The following is an 18,538-nucleotide window of genomic DNA, read 5'->3' as shown; positions in this document are numbered from 1 at the left end:
AGTTATGTTGTATTAAAATGTACACAAATTCACACTAAATTATGTTTAATTGTTCTGATGTATTTAATTTAAAAATCCTTTCCTCACGAAGGTCTGAATTTTAGAATCTGCAATGTATATGCAAAAGAAACCAACCAAAATTTTATGATCCCTGAAGTACAGTTGTATCCTGTATCTCTGACATAGATCTGGGATAGAGCTCTGGAATCCAAACAAATGTTATAAGTGATTAATTTTCTGTATGGGTATGAATGTTAATTGGTTTTTTAAAGTCAACAATTATGCTAGGAAGTAAGGTAAGTCAACACTTTTTTCAAATATCGATATATTAATTTTATTAATTTGGGCTTTTTTTAAAATGTAAATATTGCTTTTTTACTTCCATTGTAAAATAACAGCTGCCAAACGTGCCTACATTTTATTTTTTTCATTTTGAGATATAGTGAAAGAGTAGAAAAATTGTATGATTTGCTGATTTCAGCTGGGTTGTGCTTTTGCATAGAAGAGTTGTCAAATATGAAATGATAAGCAGAATTTAAATTACAAAGCCATTTCGTTACTGGTATAGCCTAGAATCTGTCAGGTCTCCTTGACCCAATGTGGTTTTTCTATGTGAAACTCTAACGTGGTGCTGCTTTTCCCTCTCACTGAGAAGTCCATAAGGGTTTCATTGTATAAAGATAAAATTGTATCCATCCATCTCCATTTTAGTAGAAGTATAAATTCAATTATATTTGATAAAGTTAAAAAGAAATCTTCAAATTGTCCATTACGCATAAATAAAATAAAGGACCCTTGTGCTGACTAGTTGGCCCATGTACAGAAATAAAACGTCCCTTATATTTTGGCAATTTCTATAGCTTGTGGTACTACTATTTTATGTGTTGGATTTTATATAGGAGTAGAATAGACAAAATTCCAACAACAACAACAACAACAAAACCACTTTTTTCCCTTCTGTATATCTTATAGTGATGTTTGAAGTAAGAATTGATAATGACCTAAGAAGGCTTGTCATATTTAATAACATTAATGGCAACTGCTGAAAAGGTCTGAGGTTTTTAAGAATTAATGATCAGGAATGAATTATTGTGTTACTAGTTTTATCACAATGAAGTCCTTAGTGAAGAACAGTCATTACCAGATTTTTCAGTTTGTCATTACAGGTAGCACAATGAGATAGAATAAAAGTATATATTTTCCAAAATATATTTTGGAGCATAATAGCCATTACTCCTCTGTTAATAATTTGTACAATTCATTCAATAAACAACTCTTCTTTCATCCATTGATATATATTTATTAAGCACCTACTGTGTTCTGTTCTAGATATTTGGTCTATGTTAGCATATGAAGTGAACAGGAAAGGCAAGGGACCTTGAGACTAGGGAGGAAAAGCAAGCAATAAACATATAGGCAATACTCAAGAAACTTCCCTGTAGTGGTAAGTTTTTTTGATGGGGTGACCAGGGAAGACCTCTCCATAGACGTGATGGATGAACTGAGACCTCAGGAATAGGAAACAGCCAGCCTTAAAAAGATCTGGTGATTTATTGCGACCAAAATATTTCAGACTTTGCCTTAGGCCCTGGAAAAGCAATGAGGAATAAAATAAGACCATGCCCTCAGGTTGCTCACAATGAATATGTTTTGCTTACTTATTTGGGGGTGAGATCATTTGGCATCCATTGCGGTCACAAAGTCTCATTAGTTCAATAAACATACATTAAAAATATTAAACGCATAAACTGGCCTCAGTTTAAAAACTTGGCATTTACTATTACCCATCTCATATATATTGCTTATTAACATGATGTATGATTTTATGTTTTACTTATCAAGGATGCGTAAGGTTCAGAGTACTGGAAATACTTCTCTTGATCTTTTTAGTCAAAGTGTACTGCAGCCCACTGCCCTTAAATCTGTCTGCCAACTTACTTCTAATATACCTCATTCCCCTTTGCTTGCTGACTATTCTCTCACGTGATAAATAACTCTGCCTTATCAAGGTCAGTTGGAAAGGCCCCTTTTACATATCTCATAAATTTTAGCCAGGTGCCACTGATGTGAGATTAATGTAATGGCACCATGGCAAGCACTCAAGCTTGTCTTAATTATGCTAAGGTTGCTGGTTCACCGTTTCTCTTCATCTGTCTCCTGCTTTAGGGAACACTAAACACTATGTCATTAGATTGTCTGTTCCACAACATTGGCTCTTTGCATTTACAAAGTCATCAGATGGCTTATGACATAGCTTTTCTAAGAAATTAAATTAAACAAATAGTGAAAACAAAAATTAGGGGTAAAGTGCCTGAAAAAGAGAAGGTTTTGAATTGTAATCAGAAAAGGGAAAAAAAAAATCCACTGTGTTCCATAGTGATTTTCCTCTGAACAATGAGTTATTCACCAGATCACAGGGTAAATTTTGATTCTGGGTGATCTCAGGTATGAATAATTATGAGGTTTCTTTCCTTTTAAGAATGAAGTCTCCTCATATGTGCTATTGGCCATGATCCATGCACACATTCTCAGAAACCCTTCTCCTATCCTCCCTTCCCTTTGTGAATGACAAGTTTCTAGGGGGAAGCTATCTCCAAGCCATATGTCCTACATGGGTGCTTAATTACCTCATCTATTTTTGCTTAAAGTTCCCATCTACATTCCAAAAGGCATTCAAGCTAAGTCTCTTGCTGAATTTGGAATAAAAACAGTTCATTGCCCTGGCTTTTCAAATTTGTGATGATTTGTTTTGATTCTGCTCTCCAGATATTAATATGCTTTTTATGAGGGAACAGATCCCTAAATTGTCATCTTCCCTTGATTTCTTAGTTCGAGTAAAAATCCTTTTTGAATGGCTGCTATGTTCTAAGGGCTCTGCTCAACCATCGGTAGACGTAAGAAACAGTCAAACTCAAGATACCTGAGATAAAGATAATCTTTTGTATATGATGAAATACTTTGAGAAAATAATGCTTTGGTTAATTATATGGACCCTGGAACTACATTTCTTAGGTCTAAATTCTGCCCCCACCATTTACTAGTTATATGACCTCTGACAAGTTAGTTCACTTTTTCATGCTTCATTTCTTCATCTTTGAAATATGAGTAAATAATATTACTGACCTGTTAAAGTTATTTTAAGGACATTGGAAGAATGTAAAAACATATGGTTCAATGGGTGGTGCATAATTAATGCTATATAAGGTGTTTGCTTTTACTGCCTGGACTCTTCTTAAGTCACGAGTTCACATTGCCCTTCTGTGTGTTTGCTTTTGCAAACATTTTGAACCTTAGAACTCAAAAACTCTGTGTATCAAATATGTAGCATTACAGATTTACTATGTATTTTATAAAAGACTGAGAGATAACTGTAAGAATAGGCTTGATTACAAAACTACTAACTGGATAATAAAAACATAGTTTAATATGTCATATGATAGTCTTGCAACTAGGTAAAAAACTAATACTAATAAATAAAATTTCTTACATTTCTGTAATGTCGGCCCCTGGGCAATGAATCTGGAGTGGAGAGTCATGTTTTTCTTTTTCTTTCCAGAAAAGGTAAGGAAATAACATGAAGGAATACTGTGTCAGTTAGGAAATCCACATATGTAAAGCTATAATAATAGTCCTCACTACTCAGTGAATTTATGTAAATATTTCAGTAAGCAATGCACACGTTTGTATAATACATGTAGGACGTCTTAATTTGCCAAGTAAGTCAAATGTATAGCTTGTATGTTTGAGGACTTTATTTAATAATTTAGAAAGCATATCTATTTGATAGCTGAATTGTAAATAAAAACATTATTTTCAAATAATCTCATTTTATATTTTTGAAAGAAATAATAAATTCTAAGTTCAATAGATTTTTATCTTAGCTTCATATGGAGAAGTGGAAAATATTAATCTATAATTCTAAAAATTTAGAAGTATTTGTACCCAGCCAAAGAAAAAAAAGATCTCATAAAATTATAGGGTAGTGAATCAAATTTTAAAACTTAAATTATCAGTGTCATTTGTGGTGATGACTCCAAGCTGTCCTATCATCAGTCTGTGTATTCCTAGTGGCTTAACCCAGTAAAAGTTTTTTGTGTTGTTTTGTTTTGTTTTTACTTTATAGTCTGGTGCTAGTCAGGTGACTCTCCTCCAACCTGAGGCTACGGTTGGAAGAGATAACATAGGTTGCTCTAGGAGAGAAAATGTAAGGGTATGGGGGACCACTTATCTGGGCCTGGAAGTGACCATGTCACATCTGTTCACAATTCATTGGCCACCACTTAATCATATAATCCCACCCCTAACTTTATGGAAGAGTGAAAAATGAAGTCTTCTTTTGTACCCAGAAGAGAAAAAATGTACAGAATTTGCTGAACATTTAGCATCTACTTCATGATCCTTTAACTTTTGTCCATTACTATTTTAAAAATTTTTCTTTATTTTTTTCAAGATTTATTAATTTATTTGAGAGAGAGTAAGAGCTAGAGAAAGAGAGAGCACACACAGAGGAAGAGGGAGTGAGAGAATCAATCTCCCCGCTGGGCACGGAGGCTGAAGCAAGGCTCAATCCCGGGACCTTGGGATCATGACCTGAGCTGAAGCAGATGCTTAACCGACTGAGGCCCTCAGGCACCCCTTTTTCTTTTTTAAAAAATTTTATTTTAATTCCAGAACAGTTAGCATACCGGATTATATGAGTTTCAGGTGTACAATAAGTGACTCAACAATTCTATATTCACCACTCAGTCCTTACTATTTTATTTCTAAAATGAACCAGATACTGTAGCTATATGTAAGAATCAAATTCAGTCCCTTTTTAGCAAAGTGTATGTGTGTGTGTGTGTGTGTGTGTGTGCGTGTGTGCGTGTGTGTATTTACAAATATAAATATATATGTGTATTTATATTTATGATTAAACATTGCAAAAAAGGTAAAATTCTTTAATTTATGTCATCAATTAATACCTATTTTCATATATTATTGCAGTTCAGTTAAATTGACAAATATACATTGAGAAAATTTAACTCCCGTGATGTACACACGCAGTTCTCATGAGTTTCTCAAATGCAATCTTGCTTTAGTAATTTTTTCCTTGGGAAGCCTCTTTTTGCCTTTAAAAAAATTTCCCCAGGAAAAGTGGAGATGTTATATTACTTTAAAAAAAAAATGTTTCAGTGTCTTCTATTGTATACCTCATTAATGCATACCACCTTGATTGAGGTCTGTTTCCTACTCTTTGGGCCATGTTTGATTCTTTCTGATTCCCATGAGAATATATCTGACCTGTGTTTCATTATTTTAGCTCCTTATTGGGTGATTTAAACCATTCTGATAATCTGATTTATTTTAAATACTGTGATAGTAAATTCATTTCAGTGTCTGATAAAATATATGTAGCCTAGGGGCGCCTGGGTGGCTCAGTGGGTTAAGCCACTGCCTTCGGCTCAGGTCATGATCTCAGGGTCCTGGGATCGAGTCCCGCATCGGGCTCTCTGCTCAGCAGCGAGCCTGCTTCCCTCTCTCTCTCTCTGCCTGCCTCTCTGTCTACTTGTGATCTCTCTCTGTCAAATAAATAAATAAAATCTTTAAAATATATATATATGTAGCCTAGTGCCTTATACAGTATGAAAAATCTTACCAGGTCCATCTACTTACATACCAATCCTTTACTGGGTGTCTCTTACTGCATAGTATGTGCTGTGTATTATGTGGAAAATAAATGTGAAAGAAAAAAAAAAGGCCCTTTGCTCAAGGAGTTTATGATTTACTTGCAAAATAAGGAAATAAGGTGATTTCAGTTAATTACAATAGAAACAGAGACTTGAAAAGAATAACAATAACATAGAAAAAAAAAATGGAGCCAGAGTCTGAGAAAGAACAAAATACTTCTCATTAAGATAAGACTTCATGGGGAAGGAAACATATGAATGGGATGTCAAATGAGTTGGGTTATTTATATAATATATAATACACTTAAATATTTATCATTTGACATAGATAGCATTTCTAAATAAAGGAATACCAGGGTCAAAAGCATACAAATATTCCCAGTGTCTTAGGAATAGTTGCATATTTTCAGCTTCTTAAATAATGGGATATAGGAATATGGTGATGAAAGATGCAGGTCACAAAATGTGGTTGTGACCAGTTATGAAAATATTTCTTGAGTGTTGAGCCAAAGTTTGTAAATGGTTAGGTGTTGGGCCACTGATACTTTTTTTTGACATTATTGATTATACCATCATCTTAGATTTGCCTTATGAACGGGTACATAAATCAAGGGTTTTGGAGAATGCTGAGGTTGAATTGGATAAAACCTAAGTGAAGCTCTGCTTTTCCCCTTCTAAAGTTTCTGCCTCAAGCACAGGTCTTTTAAAAAAAAATGGTAATGGGGAATTAGGTAATCTTAATTCTTATAAAAACATTGGACTCTTTAAGTTTGCTATATAACCTCAGGAGGAGATGTATCTGAGCAAAACTTTTAGAGCATCTGGCCTCTGCTTCTCTTGACTTGGCTTCTGCTCCTTCTAAAACAGAATGTAGATACATATCAACCTGGCAGCACTCTCCTTAAACATTTCATAGTATTATTCCTAAAATGTACCTGGAGGAATTCCAAATCTAAATGTGGGACTCATATTTGTGAGATAAAAGGAATAGGCTTTTATCAGAAAAAGTCTATTGGGAAGTGATTCTGATTCCCACTTATTAGAACAAGAGAGAGCAATAAAGAAAAGGAAGGTGCGTTGACAATTGTTAAAATACCATTTTAGAAGGAATGCATAACTCATAGTGATGATTTTCAATCACCGAGACTATGATGTTGCTTTGTGATTTGGAAAAATTCATTTTAAGAAGTAAGAACATATTACATATACTGTGAGAAATCTTTGAGTTTGTAACCATAAGATAAAATTATGATAACTTTTGGAATCATTTTCAGAAAAGATATTCTGAAAGTTGCAGAAGAAAATGCTATCAACATAATTTAAAGATTTTATTTATTTATTTGACACAGAGATCACATGTAGGCAGAGAAGCAGGCAGAGAGAGAGGGGGAAGCAGGCTTCCCCCTGAGCAGAGAACCCGATGCGGGGCTGGATCCCAGGACCCTGAGATCATGGCCTGAGCTGAAGGCAGAGGCTTACCACCCAGGCGCCCCCAACATAATTTAGAAAAAGATCAAAGATTTAAAAAAAAAAAATGTTTTCTAACCTATTTTCTAGCAACCTGAGTGTAACAAGCATGGTAAAATGGTGGATTAATGAGAAAGAGCTGGAATTCTTAACGAACAAATCACCTTTGCTTCCTTTAACAGGTATTAACTTGTCAGGCATTGTAACAGTGCTGAAAGTCAGAATCAGGTGGTGCTTCTGCCTTCATAGCTTTCCCCATTCTGTGAACAAATAGGCACTAGATAAATAAATGAACAGATTTTGAAATAATAATCGCATATTCTAATAACTGCTCACAGAAGTAAATAGGAAACTGGAATATAGAGAAAATTCTGGTTATCAATTGCATAGCAAACTGCTGCAAAACTCATTGGCTTAAAATAGTTTATAATAATAGAAAAAATTTATTAAATATCTGGGGCAAGATATTTAACAAGACGCAGTGTCGATGGCTTGTCTGTGCTCTACAATGCCCAGAGTCTCAGCCGGAGTTTCCCTTTCCTCCCTCCTTCCTTCCTGCCTTTCTTCTTTCCTTCTTTCCCGTAGCCTGTCCAGGTGGCTAACTTGAGCTTCCTCCAAACATGACAGGTTCAGAGATATCAAACTTCTTTCCTGTTATTTAGGGTTCCAAATGCGAATATTTCACGAGAAAGAAAAGTGGGAAAGTTTTAAAAGGCCAGGACTGACATAGTGTCATTTCTGGCTATTCACTACTGGTAAAAGTGGTCACAGTAAAGCCCAGATTCAAAGGAAAGGCTCCTTCTGTACTTCTCAGTGGGAGGAGCAAAGGAACCAGCTCCTCAGTCACTTTAGGGAATTTCTGATAAAGAATATGCCTTAAGCTCTATGCTATCATCACTAAACTAAAAAACAAACCAACCAAACAACAACAACAACAACAAAACAACCTGAAGAGGAAACAGAAAATAAATATTGCATTTTGTTTGATGTGCTCCTTCGAGGCATTTGGTATTATGATACCTAGTTAACAGATAAAGAAATCAGTGCCCATGCCACAGAAGTGGGAAACAAAGCAAGGAGTCAGTGACGAATTAGTGAACGATCATTGGAATTTGGTTGAGTATATATAAAAATGTGACATTACTTCTGAAAAGCTTAGAATCTTTGACTCTGGATCTCATTGAATCTTTGAATCTCATTATGTTAACAGGACAAAAACTTGAAATTTCTGGGCCCATGTTTATTTGTATTGCCATAGCTATCCCCAAGTACTTAATCTAATCATCATGTTGAATTAAATTGAGTACATATAATTAAATGCACAAATAATTTCTAATAGCAAAAAAATCTAAATTATGTATTACAAGACTCAAATATCAGTTAATAGTATATCTCTGTGCTCTTAATGGATATGGATCATGCAGATTAGCTGGCTTACCTCACATAAATATGTGTGAACATCATGGCTAGAGCTACCTTCCTGCTTTTTACATTCTGAAGGTGTGAATTGAGCATACCTGTCATAGAGTGTGTTCCTTATTCTGCTGACCTATTTCAGCCTCTGATTTCTCCCTGGCATCCTGTTTTCTGGGGATAAAGGTAAATGGCATTTAGGTGGGTAAGTAGTCAATCCATTTCCAACTGCACAGCTAAATTGCAGTAACATTAAAAAGGCAAGTGACTTTTTTGAACCATAGAATTCATGCAGTGATACGGTGACAGATCCCCATAGTTTTCTGGGCATTTTTGCTCTCTCTTTTGGCTGCTTGTTTATTTTGATTTTCCAGTGTTAATCATATACATTATGTAATAGGAAGGCTTTTTAAACCACATACATTTTTCTTTTTGCCCACATTTTAAATACTTTTATTATTGCAAAACCAGAAATGCTAATGACTTGTTGAATCGGTGTTTAAATCTTTTATAAGACCGTCAAAAACAGAAAGGTCAATATAAATTAGATAAATTGAAGTAATTTCTTCTCTGAGTGAAAGATTTAAGACAAGAAGTTAAGCTCAGGATTCTTTTTTTCTTTTCTTCAAGTTTTTGATTAAATTCTAGTCAGTTGACATATAAAAAATATTGGTCTCAGGAGTAGAATTTGGTGACTTATCACGTGCATATAACACCCAGTACTTATCACAAGTACCTTCCTTAATACCCTTAATACTTAATAATTAATACCTATTTAGCTCATCCCTCTCCTACCTACAATCCTCCATTTTTTAGGATTATTTAAATTGACCTCTAGTGTTTCTTTCAGAAATGCTAGCTCAATAAAGAAGGATCAAAATATAATGTGAATAATTTACAATACCGTATAGGACATTTTTTCAGCTAAGCATCTCTTTTAGCTATGGAAACAGGACAGGGCTGGGCAAGCTATGGTCCAGGGATCAAATCTGGCTTGCCACCTCTTTTTGTAAATAAAGGGTTTATTTTTAAAATTTTAGTCACTTTTATTATTTTTTATTTTTTTATTTTTTATAAACATATAATGTATTATTAGCTCCAGGGGTACAGGTCTGTGAATCACCAGGTTTACACACTTCACAGCACTCACCATAGCACATGCCCTCCCCAATGTCTATAACCCCACCACCTTCTCCCTACCACCCTCTCCCTGGCAACCCTCAGTTTGTTTTGTGAGATTAAGAGTCTCTTATGGTTTGTCTCCCTCCTGATCCCATCTTGTTTCATTTATTCTTTTCCTACCCCCCAACCCCCCATGTTGCATCTCCACTTCCTCATATCAGGGAGATCATATGATAGTTGTCTTTCTCCGATTGACTTATTTTGCTAAGCATAATACCCTCTAGTTCCATCCTAAAATTTTAGTTACTTTTTAAAAAAATTAATCTATTTTTAAAAGTTAAGGTGTAATTGACACATACTGTGTTAGTTTCAGGTGTACAACATAATGATTTGGTATGTTGCAAAATGATCAGCATAAAATAAGTCTAGTTAACATCTGCCACCATACACAGCTACAGAATTAATTTTTCATGTGAGGAAAACATTTAAGATTTTCTCTTAATTTCTGTCTTAACAATTTCTAAGATTTCTAAGATTTCAGGTTCTAAGATTTCTCTCTTAACAACTTTCAAATATATAATACATTGTTATTAACTGCAGTTGTCATGCTGTATATTAGATATCCTAGACTTATTTTATTGCTGGAATTTTGTAACGGTTGACTCTCCTCACCCATTTCACCCAGCCCTCATTCTTGCCTCTAGCAACCCCTAATCTGTTCTCTTTATTTCATTTGTTGTGTTTTTGTTTTGTTTTGTTTTAAGATTTTGCATATAGTATTTGTCTTTCTCTGTCTTATTTCACTTAACATAGTGCCCTCAAGGTCCATCTGTATGGTCACAAATGGCAAGACTGCTTTCTTTTTTTTATGGCTGAAGAACATTCCATTGTATCTATTGTATTATATATTATACAATACAATATAATATTATACATATATATGTATATAAAAATATAAAATGATCCATCCATTCATTTTTAATCTATTCATTCATTGATGGACATTTTGGTTCCTTCCATGTCTTGGCTATGGAAATAATGTTGCTATGAAAGGGGTGCATATACCTTTTGTGTTGTTTATTATTCAGATAAATACCCAGAACTGGAATTGCTGCATCATGTGGTAGTTCTCTGTTTAAATTTTGAGGAGTCTTCATAACATTTGCCATAACAGCTCTACCAACTTAAATTCCGCCAAGAGTACACAAGGATTTCCTTTTTTCCACATATTCTCCAATGCTGGTTATTCCCTGTCTTTTTGCTAGTAGCCATTTTAACAAATGTGAAGGTGATATCTTATTGTGGTTTTGATGATGAATGCCCTCTCATGTAGTTGTTGCCCATCTGTATATCTTCTTTGGAAAAATATCTATTCAGATCCTCTACTCATGTTTACCTCAATGATGATGATGATGATGATGATGATGGTTTTGCTAATGAATTGTATGAATTCTTTATATATTTTGGATATTAACTTATCAGATATATAATTTGAAAATATTTCTTTCAGTTAATAGATTTCCTTTTCCTTTTTTTTATGGTTTTCTTTGCCATGCAGAAGCTTTTTGGTTTGACGTAGCCCTCTTGTTGACTTTGTTTTTGGTGTCAAGTCCAACAACTTATTGCTGAGATCAATGTCAATGAGTTTACACCTTATGTTTTTTTCCAGTAGATTTATGGTTTCTTGTCTCACATTTAAGTTTTTAATTTGAGTTAAGTTTTGTATATGGTGTAAAATGGTAGTTGAGTTTCATTCTTTTGAATGTTGATTCAGTTTTCCCAGTGCCATTTATTGAAGAGCTGTCTTTTCCCCATTGTATATTCTTGGATCTTTGGTCACAAGTTAATTGCCCATGTATATGTAGGCTTGTTTCTGGGCTCTCTATTCTGTTTATTTGATCTATGTGTTTGTTTTTATGCCAATACCATAATGGTTTTTGTTCCTTTGTTTTAGAGAGACAACACAAGAACAAGGAGGGGAGGAGTAGAGAGAGAGGGAAAGAAAGAATCTCAAGCAGGCTCCATGCACAACATAGAGCCTAATGTGAGGATTGATGCAGGACTTGATCTCAGGACACCAAGATCATGACCTGAGCTGAAATCAAGAGGTGGATGCCTAATCAACTAAGTCATCCAGGCACCCCAGTCAATACCATGATGTTTTGATTACTATAGCTTTCTAATACAGTTTGAAATCAGAAAACACAATGCCTCTAGCTTTGTTCTTTATTCTCAAGATTGGCTATTTGAGATTTTTTGTGGCTCCATACTAATTTTTAAAATTGTTTATTCTATTTCTGTGAAGAATGCCATTGGAATTTTGATAGGGATTACATTAAATCTATAGATGCTTTTGAGTAGTATGGGCATTTTAACAATATTAATTCTTCCAATTCATGAACATGTATATCTTTCCATTTATTTGTGTCTTCTTCAGTTTCTTTCATCAGTGTCTTACACTTTTCAGTGTACAAGTCTTTCACCTCCTTTGTTAAATTTATTCCTCGTTATCTTATTCCTTTTGATAAACTTATAAATGAGATTATTTTCTTAATTTCTCTCTTTAATAGTTCATTATTAGTGTATAGAAATGCAACACATTTCTATATATTGTTTTTTATATCCTGTAGCTTTACTAAATTCATTTATTAGCTCTAACAGTTTTTTGGTGGAGTCTTCGGGGTTTTCTATGTATAGTATCATGTCATTTCCAAATAGTAACAGTTTTACTTCTTCCTTTCCAATTTGGGTAATTTTTATTTTTCTTGCCTAATTTCTCTGGCTAGGATGCCCAATACTATGCTGTACATAGTGGGTAAGAATGGGCTCCTTGTCTTGCTCATGATGTTAGAAGAGAAGCTTTCAGTTTATTACCATTGAGTATGATGTTAGCCGGGGTCTTGTCCTATATGGCTTTTATTATGTTGAGGTACAATCCCTCTATACACACCTTGTTAACAGTTTTTTTTTTTTAAACCACGAATGGATATTGAATGTTGTCAAATGCTTTTTTCATTTATTGATATGACCATCAGATTTTTATACATTTTGGTAATATGGTATATCACATTGATTTGTGGATGCTGAACCATCCTTGGAATAAATCCCACTTGGTCATAGTGTATGATCCTTATAATGTATTGTTGTATTGAGTTTGCTAATATTTGGGAGGATTTTTGCATCTGTGTTCACCAAAGATACTGTCCTGCAATCTTTTATTTTTTATTCTTTTTTTTTTTTTTTTTTGGTTTTGGTACCACAGTAATACTAACCTTATAAAATAGGTTTTGAAATGTTCCCACTTTTATTGTTTAGAAGAGTTTGGCAAGGATTGGTATTAATCTTTGAACAATTGGTGGAATTCACCAGTGAAGACATCAGTCCTAGACTTTGGTTTATAAGGTGTTTTCAAATTCAAATTGATTTAAGCTTTTTTTTTTTTTTTTTTTTTTTAACTAGTAATTGATCTGTGCAGATTTTCTGTTTGTTCATGATTTACTCTGGGAAGGTTGTATGCTTCTCAGAATTCATCCACTTTCTCTAGGTTGTTCAATGTGTTAGTGTATAATTGTTCATAAGTAGTCTCCTATGATCCTTTGTATACCTGTGGTACCAGTTGTAAAGACTTTTTCATTTCTGACTTTATTTGAACCTATTTAAAAGTCCTCTTTTCTTGTTGGTGACTCTAGCTTAAGATTTCTCAATTTTGTTTATATTTCCAAAGAGCCAGCTCTTGGTTACGTTGATATTTTCTATTGTCTCTTTAGTCTTTATTTTATTAATTTCTGCTTTGATCTTTGTTATTTTCTTCCTTCTACTAAGCATGGTCTTAATTTTTTTTCCCCTAGCTCCTGAGGTGAAAATTAAGGTTGTTTGTTTGAGATTTTTATTTCTTGAGGTAGGCATTTATTGCTATTAACTTCCTTCTTAGAACTGCTTTTGCTGCCTCCCATAAATATTGGTATGTTTTACTTCCATTTTCATTTGTTTCAATGTATTTTTTTTTATTTTGCTTTTGATTTCTTCATTGAATCATTGGTTGTTCAGCTTTTGTAAGTGAAAGTTTGATTGGAACATGGTCACACTCATTTGATTATGTATTATCGGTAACTGCCTTCAAGCTACAACACAGGATGGTGTAAGTGTGTCAGAGTCATGTGGCCTGAAAATCTTAAAATATTTGATTTACTATATGACCTCTCTCAGAAAAGTTAATTGACCCCAATATTGGAGAACTAAATGTGTATGTGAATTAACTCAAATAATAGTAGTAGTATCCTATTATTTCAAAAATACAGAAATGTCCCTGCATATTTTGGTAGATATGCCAAAATACATAGATACTTACATATTTATAATAGACTGTACTCTACCAAGGTGGGTGTATCATATAATTAAGTTAATGTTTCTAAGAGGTACAGAGTTTTACATGACTTTGTTTCCTATGAAATCCTGATTTTGTGATATTAAATTTTATCCATTGTTCTGAATATGTCTTTTTCATCTCATTAAATTAGAGGATCAAAGTTGGAAGTGTAATCAAAGCAGTTTCCTTTCTCATCAATTTTAGATTATTTTACTGAGAATTATGGTGAAATTCCTTGGCTATCTGATAACTTTAGGCACACTTTTCTACCCACTCTTGAAACCAGCTTCTGTAAAATAACTTCTGTGCTTCCCACCCTCTCCTACAGCATGCTAATTAGAAATTGCATTTGAGTTGATATGGTGGTAATGTTTAAGCCATTTCTGCTGGAAAGACCAATTGTGCATTGATCATAGCATGCTGTTGAGATTCAGATCATTGTAAATAATAATTACCCTATATTTTGACATGGTTAATCACAAAATATATCCCTGACCTACTAACAGTTCTCTAAGATGATAATTAAATTGCTATTGGGCTATGTAATTATTTTGCTCTGCCAGATCTAATGTTGCCAGGTATAGAAATGAGAATGAATGAGAATGTTATGCTTTGGGTTTTTTGTTGGGGGGGGAGTGGGCATTTCATTGAATTATATCAATGAAAGCATGTTATTCAAATTCTGAGTTTCTCTACTAAAACAATCATCTGCAATTTATACATGGAAATAAGCTAAGGTAAACTGGCAACCTAGACTTATTCAAATGTAGTTTACAAAAGTTTTATTTTTTTTTTTGTTTTGTTTTTAGCTTCTATATACAATCTGGCATCTTTTTTTACCTATCAGCTTGCTTTTATTATTATGTATAAGTATGTAGTAATATTTACTAAATTTGTATTTGAAATATGATATATGGGTAATTTTCATGGGAATTATTTTCTTTTTATTGATATATTCTTTTTCCATGTTCTGATTTCACAAACATTATGGTTTATTGAAATGCAAGTTCACAAAGCAGCTCTTCAATTTAGCTTTTCCCATTTGATTAAGGTTTGTTGAGCAAGAGGCAACCAAATTTGGTGGTGTGTAATATTTTGGCATTTTTATACTCAGTGTGTGCACTACTGTAATTTAGACCATCTCTGACTAGTATTTAATCAACCACACTGAATATTTAGGTATTTGTTTATTTGCTAAATTGAGATTTCAAAGTCTCCAAACTTCAGGTATATACTAGGTACAAAACTCCATGTTAATGTAGGTTCTGTTCATTACATTTGACAGAAATAAACCAAAATTAAAAACCTTATGGGAGTAATATCTGGTGCTATGTGGCCAAAATTGAATATAATCTCTCATTCATTTTTCATCTTTTTGAACCTTTTTTTTTTTTCAATTTAAAAGCCTAATTTCTAAATATATCTACTTTAGCTGTGGTTTTAATTTCAAACTTAGTTGGCAGGTATTCTCTTCATTTTAAAATCTTCTTTGTTAGCCTGAAGAAGTATTCTGAAAATATTCTGCTACTACTACTAATAATAATCCTGTCACCAATTTTACTCTCCAGTTGGAGAACAAGGCTTTTTCTTTTCAGCACTTCATTCATCTCTAGGATGGTCTCCTAGCGTGGGAGCCATGCAGTTCCATTTGGAAGTATTCTTCTCAGCAGCAGTAGTGAACGATTAGTAGTTTCAATAGGTAACTGCTCTGAGATCTCACTTTAAAAAATCGAAAGTCTTGGGGCGCCTGGGTGGTTCAGCGGGTGAAAGCCTCTGCCTTCGGCTCAGGTCATGATCCCAGGGTCCTGGGATCGAGCCCCACATCAGGCTCTCTGCTCTGCAGGGAGCCTGCTTCCTCCTCTCTCTCTGCCTGCTTCTCTGCCTACTTGTGATCTCTGTCTGTCAAATAAATAAATAAAATCTTAAAAAAAAAAAATCGAAAGTCTTTAGAACCCACTGAGCAAAGCCTGAGAAAGAACCAGCAAGTTACACTGAGAGTTCTTCCAGTTTTCCCTTTTGTAACAACAGTTCTTATTTGATTTTTGGTGTGGTCTTTCCTCATAGAACAGGTTCCCAATCAAGGGAAAAGTTATTCTGCCCTCAGGACAGAAATATCTGATTAAAAGTCATTTTTTTTGGATGGTTATATCTTAATTTTACAGAAAAGGAATTGAGGAAAGAAATATTCCTTGTGTCTCCAGTAACAATATCCCTCCTCCTACTATTAGTTCACAAGGAAAAGAAAAATGAAAGGAATTTCATCTCTAGGCACAAAGGTAAGGGCATAGGAAGGAGGAAGGAGGGAAACAGGAGGAGAGGGGATGCCTGCAATTGAAATGGAGGCTCTAAGTCACTCAGACCATGATATGATTATTTTTAAAGCACTGGTGTTCTCTTAAAATGTACTGGAGTTCAAAATGAAAATTACTTTTGCAACAAAGTGCACCATCAGGTCTGTGGGGACCGATTAGCAGAGTGGCTCTCTGTGTCCTATATGCTATATGCCGCTTCAGTGGTTGCAATAACACATGGGACATGGAGAAGTGAAAACTTTGATTCATAAAAGAACCCCATGTGACTCTCTGCTGGCTTTATATTTAAAACGTGTTTGATCATTAACCACCTACTTTTAAACTAATCCACAAAGACAAAGTAATTGATGGATTACATACAGTCTGTTGGTTTGCAGTTTAATCTAAGAGTATTCTTGCATCATGGAGTGCATTTTGCAAATTCCGTTTTCCGTCTCCTTTTCCTGTCTTTTAACTTATATTTATAAGTTTTGGGATCTATTCATAATTTTTATGCTGAATGAGATTTAGAGGATGGTGTCCTCTTTGAGCAGTGAAGAGAGTAACAGATATATATATATATATATATTTTTTTTTGTTTGTGTGTGTGTATATATATATATATATATATATATTCCTCTCTTCACTGCTCAAAGATGACACCATCCTCTAAATTATATATATATAGATATATATATAGATAAAATATATATATATATATATATTTTGTTTTGTTTTTAAGGAAATAGCCAATGAAATAGACTCCACTTTTTTCTTATTCTGTGTGGTAAATAAGCTACTTAAGATAGGACCCATAAATATATTTCTTAGGACATACACTCTGTTTTACTATTCTTAAATTTTATCTAGAAAAAAATGATGATATCCTGATATCTACTTAGATTAATTTCTTTAGTATCCTAGTCTAAAGCCTTTTATTGATTAATTTATTAATGTATCACCTGGTACTAGTCTTCCTACTAGAAAGTGACTATAATTATAGATCTCTATTCACAATTGATATATAAAAGATTTTAAACTAAGAAGAAGTGAATTATTAATTAGCAATAATCACGCCTCGGATAAACCTCATTGGCTACGATACTGCCACTGTGCAAAACTGAAGTGAATTATTAAACTGATAAAAGATAAAGCAAAAATATTTATCAGTTGTATTTTTTAATACAAAAGCTTTATGAGAGGGGAAAATGCTTTAATTAGCTAGGTCTTGTGATGACATCCTCTACTTGGGACAACATCAGAAACATTTTCATCATACAAGAATATTGGGTTGATCTTTTAACATACAGCTCTTTCAGCTAACACAAGTAGTAGGAAATCCTGTGTTTGACCATCCAGGCTAGCTCAAGAGACAGTAAGGCTTGCTAACCATGAACTTGCTGAAACCAACTCTTTGGGTCTTGTGCCATCCTGGTGTTGAAAATGGGAGAGCAACAGCAACCCATTCTTCACTGTATAGACCTATACTCTGAAACATGGTAAAAGTCCTTCTTAAATCTATGTGCCAAAATATATGTGAATATGTTACACTATTCTGTGACAGCATTTTTCTAGTAATTTTTAAAAAATGATATAACCAACAAGTTTGTGCCTGTTAATTTGAGTATTTTATAAAGCAACATTTTAAAAATGTGAAGCAGGCATATCACATGAGATATCTCTATATGTGTAATAATTCAGCTCCTTGAAGACAGCTTCTTTGACCTTTCAGACAGTATAAAATCATAGCCTCTTACCTCTGTTTATCTATTTTGTGCTCTATAAAAATACATGTGAGCTATATTAGGTTTTGTCCTCTATCTAGACTATGAGCTTCTTAAGGGTTGGTACTTGATATTTTTTATATGTTTTCTTGACCTAAATGGACTGACTTGAACACTGAATATGTGTTGACTGAATGAACCAGTGATAACACATATTTACTCTTATTGCCTCTTCTGCAGAATCAACCCTTAACGACCTACCCATGGGGGTTACTTAGGGGAAGCCCTGAACTAATAGGAGATAGACAACAATAGTCCAGTTCCACTTTCATTACTAAGTAGAAACATGATGGAGGGAACATTACCACCAGCAGCCCCCAAAGATTGAGGCAAAGAGTTTATAATGAGCCCATACATACCTTTTGATTGTTTATTCATACAGTGATTTATTGAGGCTAATTTTCTATTGCCTATCTGTTGTTATTT

At 33.9% G+C, this 18,538-nt stretch overlaps 1 protein-coding gene and 1 pseudogene across 4 annotated transcripts in view; one reads left to right on the top strand and one right to left on the bottom strand.

Annotated features, from left to right (window-relative positions):
* The window catches only part of ERBB4 (erb-b2 receptor tyrosine kinase 4), a 1,171,522-nt gene that overhangs the window by 284,622 nt on the left and 868,362 nt on the right, over window positions 1–18,538 (top strand). The window lies entirely within an intron of this gene.
* On the bottom strand, window positions 17,302–17,450 carry LOC123951210 (annotated as a pseudogene).

This window comes from Meles meles, chromosome 9 (genome assembly GCF_922984935.1).
Source record: "Meles meles chromosome 9, mMelMel3.1 paternal haplotype, whole genome shotgun sequence".
Classification (NCBI taxonomy): domain Eukaryota; kingdom Metazoa; phylum Chordata; class Mammalia; order Carnivora; family Mustelidae; genus Meles; species Meles meles.
This window is presented reverse-complemented; position numbering and strand designations above follow the sequence as displayed.